The following is an 11,276-nucleotide window of genomic DNA, read 5'->3' on the forward strand; positions in this document are numbered from 1 at the left end:
AGAGGGAGAGAGGTGGTAGAGTCATAAAGGAAGGCAAGCTAGCTACGCTTCACCTGAACTGATGAATGATGACACCAGTAAACTGTGATGTCCTGTACATATAATATAAAACCTAGAGCAACCACTAAAAAAGCTATACAAAGAGATATTTTCAAAAACAAATAAAATTCTGAAAAATGTTCGGGTATCCACAGGATGGCAGTAAAAAGCAAATCAAGAAGTGAAAAACAGAACAAACAGAAAACATAAAATAGCAGACTAAAGACTTAACATTAATAATTAAGTGTAAGTGATCTAAATACAACTAAAAGATCAAGATTGCCAAAGTGGATTAAAAACATGACTCAACTATACGCTGTCTATAACTCACTTCAAACAGAAGAATACAGGCAAGTTGAAATTAGAACAATAAACAAAGATATATCATGCAAACAATAATCAAAGGAAACCAGCTGTGGCTACATTAATATCAGATAAAGTAGACTTTAGGGCAAAGAAAATTACCAGAGGTAGACATAAAATAATTATAATCATGCTGGCTCACCAAAAAGATATAGCAATCCTACATGAGCGTACATCAAATAACAGAACTGCAAAATATGTGAAGCAAAAACTAATAGCACTGAAAAGGCAAATAAACAAAATTAGTTATAATGAGAGACTTAAACACCCCTCTCCCAACAATTGACAGAAGAAAAAAATCAGAAAGAATACAAAAGAACTCAGTACCACCACCAACCAATATGATCTAGTTGACATTTTATTGGATATACCACCCAACAACAGAATACACATTCTTTTCATTTGCTTGCAGAACATGTATCTAAATAGACCATATCCTGGGCCATAAAAGAAACCTCTAAAAATGTAAAAGAATTGAAATCATATAGTGTGTTTTCTGATCACAATAAAATCAAACTAGAAATCAATAATAGAAAGATAATAGTAAAACTCCAAATATTTAAAAACTAAACAACACACTTCTAAATTCTGCATGGACTAAAGAATAAAAATTAAAAGTACCAAAATTTACAGAATAGCTAGAGCAATGTTGAGAGGGAAATTTATAGCATTAAATGCTTACATGAGAAAAAAGTCTCAAATCAATAATCTAATATCTCAGATGGAAAACCCAAAACAAGTAAAATAAACCCAAAACAAGCAGAAGGAATGAAATCATAAAAAGAACATAAAAAAGTAAAAATAAAAATAAAAAATAAATTTAAAAAAACGAGAACTAAAAAAAAGGAAATTGAAAACAAAACAATTACGATAAGAAAAAAAACACAAAACAATGAAACAAAGAGTTGGTTCTTTAAAGAGAGAAAACACAAACTATCAACATAAAACAGGGATCATTACTATAGACCCTGCAGATATCAGAAGAATAAGGAAGTACTACAAACAAGTCTATACATATAAATCTGACAACTTAGAAGTAGTCCAATACCACAAAAAGCACAAACTACCAAAATGTACTTAATATGAAATAGATCATTTGAATACCCTTTTAACTATTAAAGAAATTGAATTCATAATTTTAAAAATTCCAAAAGAGAACTCTCCAGGCCCAGATGATTTCATTGGTGAGATCCATCAAGCATCTAAAGAATGAACAGCAATTCTACACAATCTCTTCTACAAAATAGAAGAGAAGGGAACACTTCGGCATTCATTTTATGAAGTTATTATTATAAAACCAGATAAAAACCGCAGTACAGAAAACCAAAACTAGAGACCAATATTCATGAATATAGATGCAAAATTTCCTCCCAAAAGATTAGGAAATATAATTCAGCAATATATAAAAAGAATTCTATACCATGACCAAGAGGGGTTTATGCCACAGAGTCAAGGCTGGCTCAAAATTTGAAAATCAACTAATGTAACTCCCCATTTTCTTTTTCCCAGTAAGAAAAATCATGTGATCATATCAATCTATCCAGAAAAAAACCTTAAAAGTCAGTATATTCCTGAGAAAGGAACTCAGAAAAAAAAGAAGTCAACATCCACTTATGATAAAAATTCTCAAAAAAAGAAAAAAAGAAAGAAAGAAAGAGAGCGGAAATTCTTCAGCTCGATAAAGAATATCTAAGAACCTAGTCAGCCTTATTCTTTTTGATGGAATACTAAATATATTCTCTCTAATATCAAAAATAAGGTAAGAAAGTCTGCTTTCCTTGTGCTGGAAATTCTAGCCAGTGCAATAAGGCAAAGAGGGAAAAAAAGGCATAAAGATTATGAAAAAAAAAACCTCCCCCTATTTGCAGGTAACATTACTCTCTCTATATAGAAAATCCCAAGGAAGCTAAAAAAACATTCCTATAAGTACAGTTCAACAAAGTCATAGGATATAGGATAAACATATAAAAATCAATTATATTTCTATATACCAGGGACACTGAAATTAAAAATATCACTTACGGCCAGGTGTGGTGGCGCAGGCCTGTAATCTCAGCACTTTGGGAGGCCGAGGCGGTCAGACTAAAAGGTCAGGAGTTCAAGACCAGCCTGACCAACATGGTAAAACCCTGTCTCTACTAAAAATACAAAAATTAGCTGAGTGTGGTGGTGCATGCCTATAATCCCAGCTACCCAGGAGGCTGAGGCAGGAGAATCACTTGAACCCAGGAGGCAGAGGTTGCAGTAAGCAGAGACCACACCATTGCACTCCAGCCTGAGCAATAGAGCAAGACTCCATCTCAAAAAATATATATATCACTTACAATCACTCCAAAAATTGAAATAATTCGGTGCATACATAACAAAACACATACAGCATTTGTATGCTGAAGACTACACAATGCTGATGAAAGAAAACAAAGATGTGGCTAGGTGCGGTGCCTCATGCTTACAATGCCAGCACTCTGGGAGTCTGAAGCAGGAGGATTTCGAGTTGGAGAACAGCCTGGGCAACATGGCAAGACCCCATCTCTACAAAAAATAAAGTAAAAAAAATTAGCTTGGTGTAGTGGCATGCACCTGTGGTCCCAGCTACTTGAGAGGCTGCAGTGAGAAGATGGCTTGAGTCCAGGAGACTGAAGCTATGCCATGAGCCATGTTCATGCCACTACACTCCAGGCTGGGTGACAGAACAAGATTCTATCTCGAAAAAACAAAAAAAAAGGACATCAGAGATTTCAAATAAATGGAGAAATACGTTGTGTTAAAAGACCGGAAAGTGTTAATCCTTCTCAAATTGACATATGGGTTTATTAAAATTCCTATCAAAATCTCAGCATGATCTTTTGTGGATATAGACAAAATTATTCTAACAAACATTTGAACTGAATAGCGAAAGAACTAGAGTGGCCAGAACAATTCTGGAAAAAACAAAGTAGGACAAATCACTTTACCTGATTTTAAGACTTAATGTACAGCTACAGGTATGGGTGGAGGTGAGTGAAACGAAATGGGAAAAGCAATGAACTATGACCTAAACCTCACACCTTATACCGAAATTAACTAGAAAATGGATCACAACCTTATGTAAAATACAAAGCTATAAAAATTTTTGAAAAAAAAATAGGATAAAATCAGGATCTATGGCTAGGCAAAGAGATCTTATCAGCAAAAGCTCAACTCATAAAAGGAAAAACTGATGTACTGGACTTCATGAAAATAAAATACTCTTCTCCATAAAAGCCCATATGAAGAAGGTGAAAAGACCAGCCACAGAGTGGCAAAAAATATCTGCCAACCACATACCTGACAACGGACTAGTATCTAGAATATACAGAGAATTCTCAAACCTCTACAGTAAAGAACAAACAATCCAATCAGAAAATGGGGCAAAAGTCATTGCTATTTCAGTAAAGAGGATATAAGAGTGAGAAATAAGCATATGAGAAAATCCTTGACATTATTAACAACTGAGGAAATGACAATTAAAACAACAATGAGATATTACTACACACTTATCAGAATGGCTAAAACAAAAAATAGTCAAAACATCAAATGCTCTTGAAGATATGGCGAAACTGAACCACTCAAACATTGCTAGTGGGAATGTAAATGGTACAACTACCCTGGAAAACATTTCAGCAGTTTCTTTAAAAAAAAACTAAATATATATGACCTACAGCTGCATCCCTGGGCATTTACTCCTTAAAAAATAAAAACTGACGTATCCAAGACTGAGTAATCTATAAGAAAAAATTAATTAACTAATTAATTTAAAAAAGTTAAAACTGTCAGCTGGGTGCAGTGGCTTGTGCCTGTAATCGCAGCCCGTTGGGAGGCGGAGGCAGGCGGATTGCCTGAGCTTGGGAGTTTGAGACCAGCTTGGGCAGCACAGTAAAACCCCATCTCTACTAAAATACAAAAAAAAAAAAAAAAAATTAGCCAGGTGTGGCAGCGTGTGCCTGTAGTCCCAGCTACTGGGAGGCTGAGGTAGGAAAATTGCAGGAACCTGGGAGGTGGAGGTTGCAGTGAGCCCAGATTGCACCACTGCACCCCAGCCTGGGCAACAAAGCGAGACTCCATCTCAAAAAAAAAAAAAAAAAAAAAAAAAATAAAAAAAAATTTTTTTTTAAATAAAAACTGGGTTCACAAAAAACCTATACCCAAATGTTTATGGCAGCTTTACTGACAATAGGCAAAAACTGGAAACAATCTAGACATCCTTCTACAAGTCACTACACAAACTGAGGAATAGTCCACACATTGGACTATTCCTCAACAGTAAAAAGGAGCAAGCTACTGGTACCTACAAGGACCTAAGTGAAGCTCCAGAGAACTACACTAAGTGAGAAAAGCCAGTCCCAAAGAGTCACATACATACTGTGCGATGCCATTTTTACACTTTTGAAATTATGAAATAAATAGAAATGAAAAACAGCGCCGGGCGTGGTGGCTCACGCCTGTAATCCCAGCACTTTGGGAGGCCGAGGCAGGCAGATCATGAGGTCAGGAGATCGAGACCATCCTGGCCATGGTAAAACCCCATCTCTACTAAATACAAAAAATTAGCTAGGCACGGTGGAGTGCATCTGTAGTCCCAGCTACTCAGGAGGCTGAGGCAGGGGAATTGCTTGAATCCAGGAGACGGAGGTTGCAGTGAGCCAAGATTGTGCCACTGCACTCCAGCCTGGCAAAAGAACAAGACTTCGTCTCAAAAACAAAAAAACAAAACAACAACAACAAAAAAAAACAGCTTAAGGTGTGCCTGCAGTTAAGAAAGAGGTTGGTGGGAGAGAGGCAGGTGAGTTTGGCAGCATGAAGAGCTCCTTTGGTGATGGGAATATTCTTCCACTTGACTGGACTGATGTCAGTATTCTGGTTGTGATGTTGCATGACAGTTTCACAAGATGTTACTGTTAGGGGACACTGGTGAAGGGCATCATGCAGGACCTCTCCCTGCTATTTCTTACAATACTGTGTGAATCTACAATTGCAAAGTTATAATTTTAATGGTCTAACCCTCCCTTAAACCTAAATAAAGAAATTGTGAGATTTATTACTTCTGTTCCTATGATTTGAAAATGCTACATGAGAAGACCCTTGCACAGTTAAATTTGACTGACTTGGTAGAGATGACCGGAGAGTAGGAATACGCACACATATCTTGGTCCCGTATTTCATATATTCATTTACAACTTAAACCCAAACTATTTCCCTAAGAGGACAAGTGTTTCTACCTTGGCACCATATAAATCCGAGTTCTTCATCAGAAACTCTGCTGACGTCCGCACTGTGACTCCAGCCGTCTCACACTGCAGCACACAGTTTTCCAGCGTAGTCTTACCACGGTGAACGACTGTGACAAAAACACATGCTGACTGCTTTAAGAAGTAATGTGCCTTTTCCAGTATTAGAGATAGCCTGGTGCTGACATTAGATGTGGACTAAATATTTCTCAAAAGCTACCATTTAAATTTTCTTACCTAAATTACAAATTCATAAAATAAAAAATGACTATTTTGAATTATTTTCTACAATCTAAAAGCAACATTCTTTAAAAAGAATGACTTGACCTCAGATACAAAAGCATTTTTCATTACTAGAAAAAAAAGTATCAGAGAGCAATTTTGCTGAGTATCTCGGAAGAAAAAGACCTCGAACCAAGAAAGGGGATACAAAGATTCCAGTAAACAAACACTACTGCCATGTGGAGATAACTTCGCTCTAGTGCTACCTTGAATATAGAGAACACAGACCACAACACTGGAAAGTTTTCAAAGAAAAAATCACCGCACAGAAAAGAAACTAACATTAACAAATTATGAATAGGTTATTTTTCACTTCAGGGTTAAGTTTGCTAAGTCGTCACACTGTACATAAAAAAATAATTTTTTAGGCCATGCATGGTGGCTGACACCTGTATTCCCAGCACTTTGGGAGGCCGAGGCGGGCAGATCACCCAAGATCAGAAGTGCGAGACCAACCTTGCCAATGTGGTAAAAGCCTGTCTCTACTAAAAATACAAAAATTAGCCACACAAGATGGCAGGAGCCTGTGATCCCAGCTAGTAGGGAGGCTGAGGCAGGAGTATCGCTTGAACCAGGGAGGCAGAGGTTGCAGTGAGCTGAGATCGCACCACCGTACTCCAACCTGGGCAACAGACCAAGACTCTGTCTCAAAAAATTAATAATTTGTATTTACACTGATGAGCATGTGCATTTATACTAATAAGTAGTATGTTTCTAATGTGTCTATTAAGTGTACAAAAAGCATTATATTTTTTAAAATGCGCACATCTTAATTTAAAATACTTTATTTTGCTAAAACATGCTAACACTCCTCTAAGCCTTCAGCAAGACATAATCTTTTTGCTGGTGGAGGGTCTTGTCACAATGTTGATGGCTGCTGACTGATCAGAATGGTGTTTGCTGAAGGTTAAGGTGGCTGTGACAATTTTTAAAAGTAAGACGGTGAAGTTTGCCACATTGACTCTTCCTTTCATGAAAAGACTTCTTTGTAGCATATGATCTTGTTTGATAGCACTTTACCCACAGTAGAAAGTTGTTCAAAATTGGAATCAATCCCTCAAAGTCTGTCTCTGCTTTACCAAGTTTACATAATATTCTAAATCCTTTGTTGTCATTCCACCATGCTCACAGCATCCTCCCCAGGAGATCCCATCTCAAGAAACCACCTTCTTCACTCATCCATAAGAAGCAACTCCTCATCTGTTCCAATTTTTGTGAGATTGTAGCAATTCAGTCACGTCTTGAGGCTCTACTTGCTATCATCAGGCTCTTGCTATTTCCACCACATCTGCAGTTACTTCCTCCATTCAAGTCTTGAACCCCTCAATCATCCATGAGGGCTGGAATCAACTTCTCCAGAACTCCTCTTAATGTTGATATTTTGACCTTCTCCCATGAATCATAAATGTTCTTAATGACATCTAGAATGATGAATCCCTCCCAGAAAGTTTTCAATTGACTTTGCCCAGACCCATCAGAGGAATCACTATCAATAGCTGCTATAGCCTTAGGAAGTATATTTCTTATGTAGTAAGGTTGGAAGTCGAACTTACTCCTTGATCCATGGGCTGCAGAATAGATGTTATTAGCAGGCATGAAAACATTAATCTCCTGATACACCTCCATCACAGCTCTCAGATGGCCAGGTACATTGTCAATAAGCAATCATATATATATTTTTTTGAGACAGAGTTTCGCTCTTATTGCCCAGGCTGGAGTGCAATGGTGCGATCTCGGCTCCCCGCAACCTCCGCCTCCTGGGTTCAGGCAATTCTCCTGCTTCAGCCTCCTGAGTAGCTGGGATTACAGGCATGTGCCACCATGCCCAGCTGATTTTTTGTATTTTTAGTAGAGACAGGGTTTCACCATGTTGACCAGGATGGTCTCTATCTCTTGACCTTGTGATCCACCCGCCTCGGCCTCCCAAAGTGCTGGGATTACAGGAGCAATCATATTTTTAAAGGAATCTTTTTGTTTTCAGTAGTAAGTCTCAATAACGGGCCTAAAATATTCAGTAAACCATGTTATAAACAGATGTGCTACCATTCAGGCTCTGTTGTTCCATTTCTAAGGCACAGGCAGAGTAGATCTGGCATAATTCTTAAGGGCTCTAGGATTTTCTGAATGGTAAATGAGCACTGGCTTCAACTTAAAGTCACCAGTTACATTCGCTCCTAACGAGTCAGTCTGTCCTTTGAAGTTGTGAAGCCAAGCACTGACTTCTCTCTAGCTATGAAAAGTACTAGATGGCATCTTCTTCCAATAGAAGTTTATTTCATCTACATTGAAAATGTGTTGTTTAGTATATCCACCTTCATCAATTACCTTAGCTAGATCTTCTGTAACTTGCTGTAGCTTCTTCATCAGCACTTGCTGCTTCACCTTGTGCTTTTATGTTATAGAGATGGCTTCTTTCCTTAAACCTCATGAACCAACCTCTACTAGCTTCAAACTCTTCCTCTACAGCTTCCTCACCTCTCTCAGCCTTCATAGAATTGAAAAAGTTAGGGTTTTGCTCTGGAATAGGCTTTGATTAAAGGAACGTGGTAACTGATTTAATCTTCTATCCAGACTACAGAAACTTTCTCCATATCAGCAATAAGGCTGTTTTACTTTCTTATCATTTATATGTCCACCAGAGTAGTGCCTTTAATTTCCTCTATGAACTTTTCATTCACATTCTTAACTTGGCCAACTGACACAAGAGACCTAGGTTTCAGCTTATCTCAGGTTTCAACGTGCCTTCTTCACTTAGTTAAACATTTCTAGTTTTTTAATTTAATGTGAGAGACAGGTGACTCTTCCTTTCATGTTTATTAGCCGGTCTAATTTCAACATTGCTGTGTCTCAAGGAATAGAGTGGTCCAAACAGAAGGAGAGAGATAGGGGAATGGCTGATTGGTGGAACAGTCAGAACCCACACAATTGTCAGTTAAATTCACCATCTTATATGGATGTAGTTCATGGCACCCCAAAACAATTACAGTAGTAACATCAAAGATCACCAGGCACAGATCAGCATATCATCTATAGTGCTTTAAAAAGGCTTACAATACTGTGAGAGTCACCAAAATGTGACACAGAGACACAAGGTGAGCACATGCTATCAGAAAAATGGTCCCAACAGACTGGCTGGAAACAGGGTTGCCACAACCTTCAATTTGTATAAAACTCAGGATCTGTGAAGTGGAACAAAACAAGGTATGTCTGTACTCGAGTGGCATTTCGTTAAATTCTGTCTTCCATAGAGAGTACGGTTTTCCTTCAAAGCTTAGAAGAAACAATACATCAAACATTCAGATACTTACTTAAGATTCCCTCTACAACATTGTGCTGAACAAATTTTATGCCTGAGATTTTAATATCAGCACCCGTGCAGTCCACAAAAGTGTCACCTTTGCCCCTCTTTTCTATCACAATGTCATCTGGTAGACCATATCCTAAGACAGAACAAGAACACTCAAGATGGGTGAGGAAAAACATCTAAATAAGAACACTCTAGAACAGGTTTCTCTAGTTCAAATGACTGCAGATGATGAGACCAGTCAACCATGTTGTACTTAAATAAAATCTCTCTCTACATATTCTGTTTGATTTAAACCATGGTATCCAATTTTTAACAATCGCCACTCTCTGACTAGTCCCCATATCAAGATGACTACCCTGTCAACTATCTCACATCAGCTCATCACTAAATTCACTTACAAAATTGCTATAAAAAATAAATAATGTTCAAAACCAGCTTAGGCAACCCAGTGAGACTCCATCTCTACAAAAAGTGAAAAAAAAAAAAAATTAGTCAGGCGTGGTTGCATGCACCAATTACTCACTACTCAAGGAGACTAAAGTGGGAGGGTCACTTGATCCCAAAATGTTAAGGCTACAGTAAGCTATGATCATGCCATTGTACTCCAGCCTTTACTCTGGGTGACAGAATGAGACCTGGTCTCAAATGAATGAATGAATGAATGAATGGACTTACAGCTGAGTCAAAGAACTTTAAAGCATTCACCCTTAGAAGTTTGCTTCTAACATTCTATGATTCTAATATAAATTACATTTGAATAAACCTAAGCAGTTCTCAAGATGATCTAATTTTAATATTCTCTTAAACAGTTAACTTAAAATCTGACAAACCGACTACTTACTAGAAAAAAACAGTCTACCTCATTAACAAATAATAAGCATCAGATAGAAGCTGGGCATGATGGCTGTAATCCCAGCACTTTGGGAAGCTGATGCAAGTGGATCACTTGAGGTCAGGAGTTCGAGAGCATCCTGGACAACATGGTAAAACCCACCTCTAACAAAAATACAAAAATTAGCGGGGGTTAGAGCCAGCCACCAAACACAGCCAATTTTTGTATTAAAAAAAAAAAAAAAAAAAACGTCGGGAGGCAGAGGTTGCAGTGAGCTGAAATCACACCACTGCACTCCAGCCTGGGCAACAGAGCGAGACACCATCTCAAAAAAAAAAAAAAAAAAGCATCAGATCTCAAAAAATCTTAAATCAATAATGCAGGCTAAACAGCTGAGTGGGCTTACAAAAAACTAGAGTATCAGAAAGCTAAAGAACTCGGTTGACTTCCATTGTAAAACAAAACCACAGAGACAAAGTTGTAAGAAATAACTCTCACTGTCTACAGATGAGTCTTTGAGTAAATGAAAGCAGTAACTGCATTTAACAAGCAAAGCCACTGAATTTATCTACACTTGAAGAGAACAAACAAGGCTTTGGGGGCCCTAGAGAATGCAGGAGGACTCCACACACCGGAATGCTACCGAGACGGACTCTGGATGCCTGAATTATGAATGATTTTGTTTTTTAAGGGTACACTTCTATGTTTTGACAAATGTATACAATCATATGATCGCCACCACAAAAAAGAGGTGTAGAATATTTTCATCATCCTGAAAGATTCCTTGTATCTCTTCCCGGTCAACCACCCTCCCTGTAATATCCCTGCTTCTAAACCCTAGTAACCCTGATCTACTGTCACGATAGATGTGTCTTTTCCAGGTTTCATATAAATTTACAGAGTGTGAATACTGTATTATTCCAATTACATGACACTCTAGAGAAGGCAACACTATGGAACCTAAAAAGATCAGTGGTTGCCAAGGGTTGGGGGAGAGAGTGGGATGAACAGGCAGAGCACGGAGGATTTTTAGGACAGTGAGTCTTTTCTGTATGACACTATAATCATGGATACATGTTACAGTATACATTTGTCAAAACCTATAGAATGCACAACACCAAGAGTGAAAGTATCAGGCAGACAGGAAAGAAGGAAGGAAGGAAGGGAGGGAGGGAGGGAGGGAGGGAGGGAGGAAAGAAATCAGCTC

The 11,276-nt window shown here is 37.9% G+C and overlaps 1 long non-coding RNA gene across 1 annotated transcript; it reads left to right on the forward strand.

The window, feature by feature from the left end:
- The first annotated feature begins 8,734 nt into the window (after positions 1–8,734).
- LOC116534782 lies at positions 8,735–9,096 on the forward strand. Its single transcript, XR_004261872.1, has 2 exons — positions 8,735–8,962; positions 8,993–9,096. It is a non-coding gene; the product is annotated as an uncharacterized LOC116534782 (long non-coding RNA).
- Positions 9,097–11,276: the final 2,180 nt, after the last annotated feature.

This window comes from Sapajus apella, unplaced genomic scaffold (genome assembly GCF_009761245.1).
Source record: "Sapajus apella isolate SASKATOON/1434 unplaced genomic scaffold, GSC_monkey_1.0 scaffold89, whole genome shotgun sequence".
Lineage (NCBI taxonomy): Eukaryota > Metazoa > Chordata > Mammalia > Primates > Cebidae > Sapajus > Sapajus apella.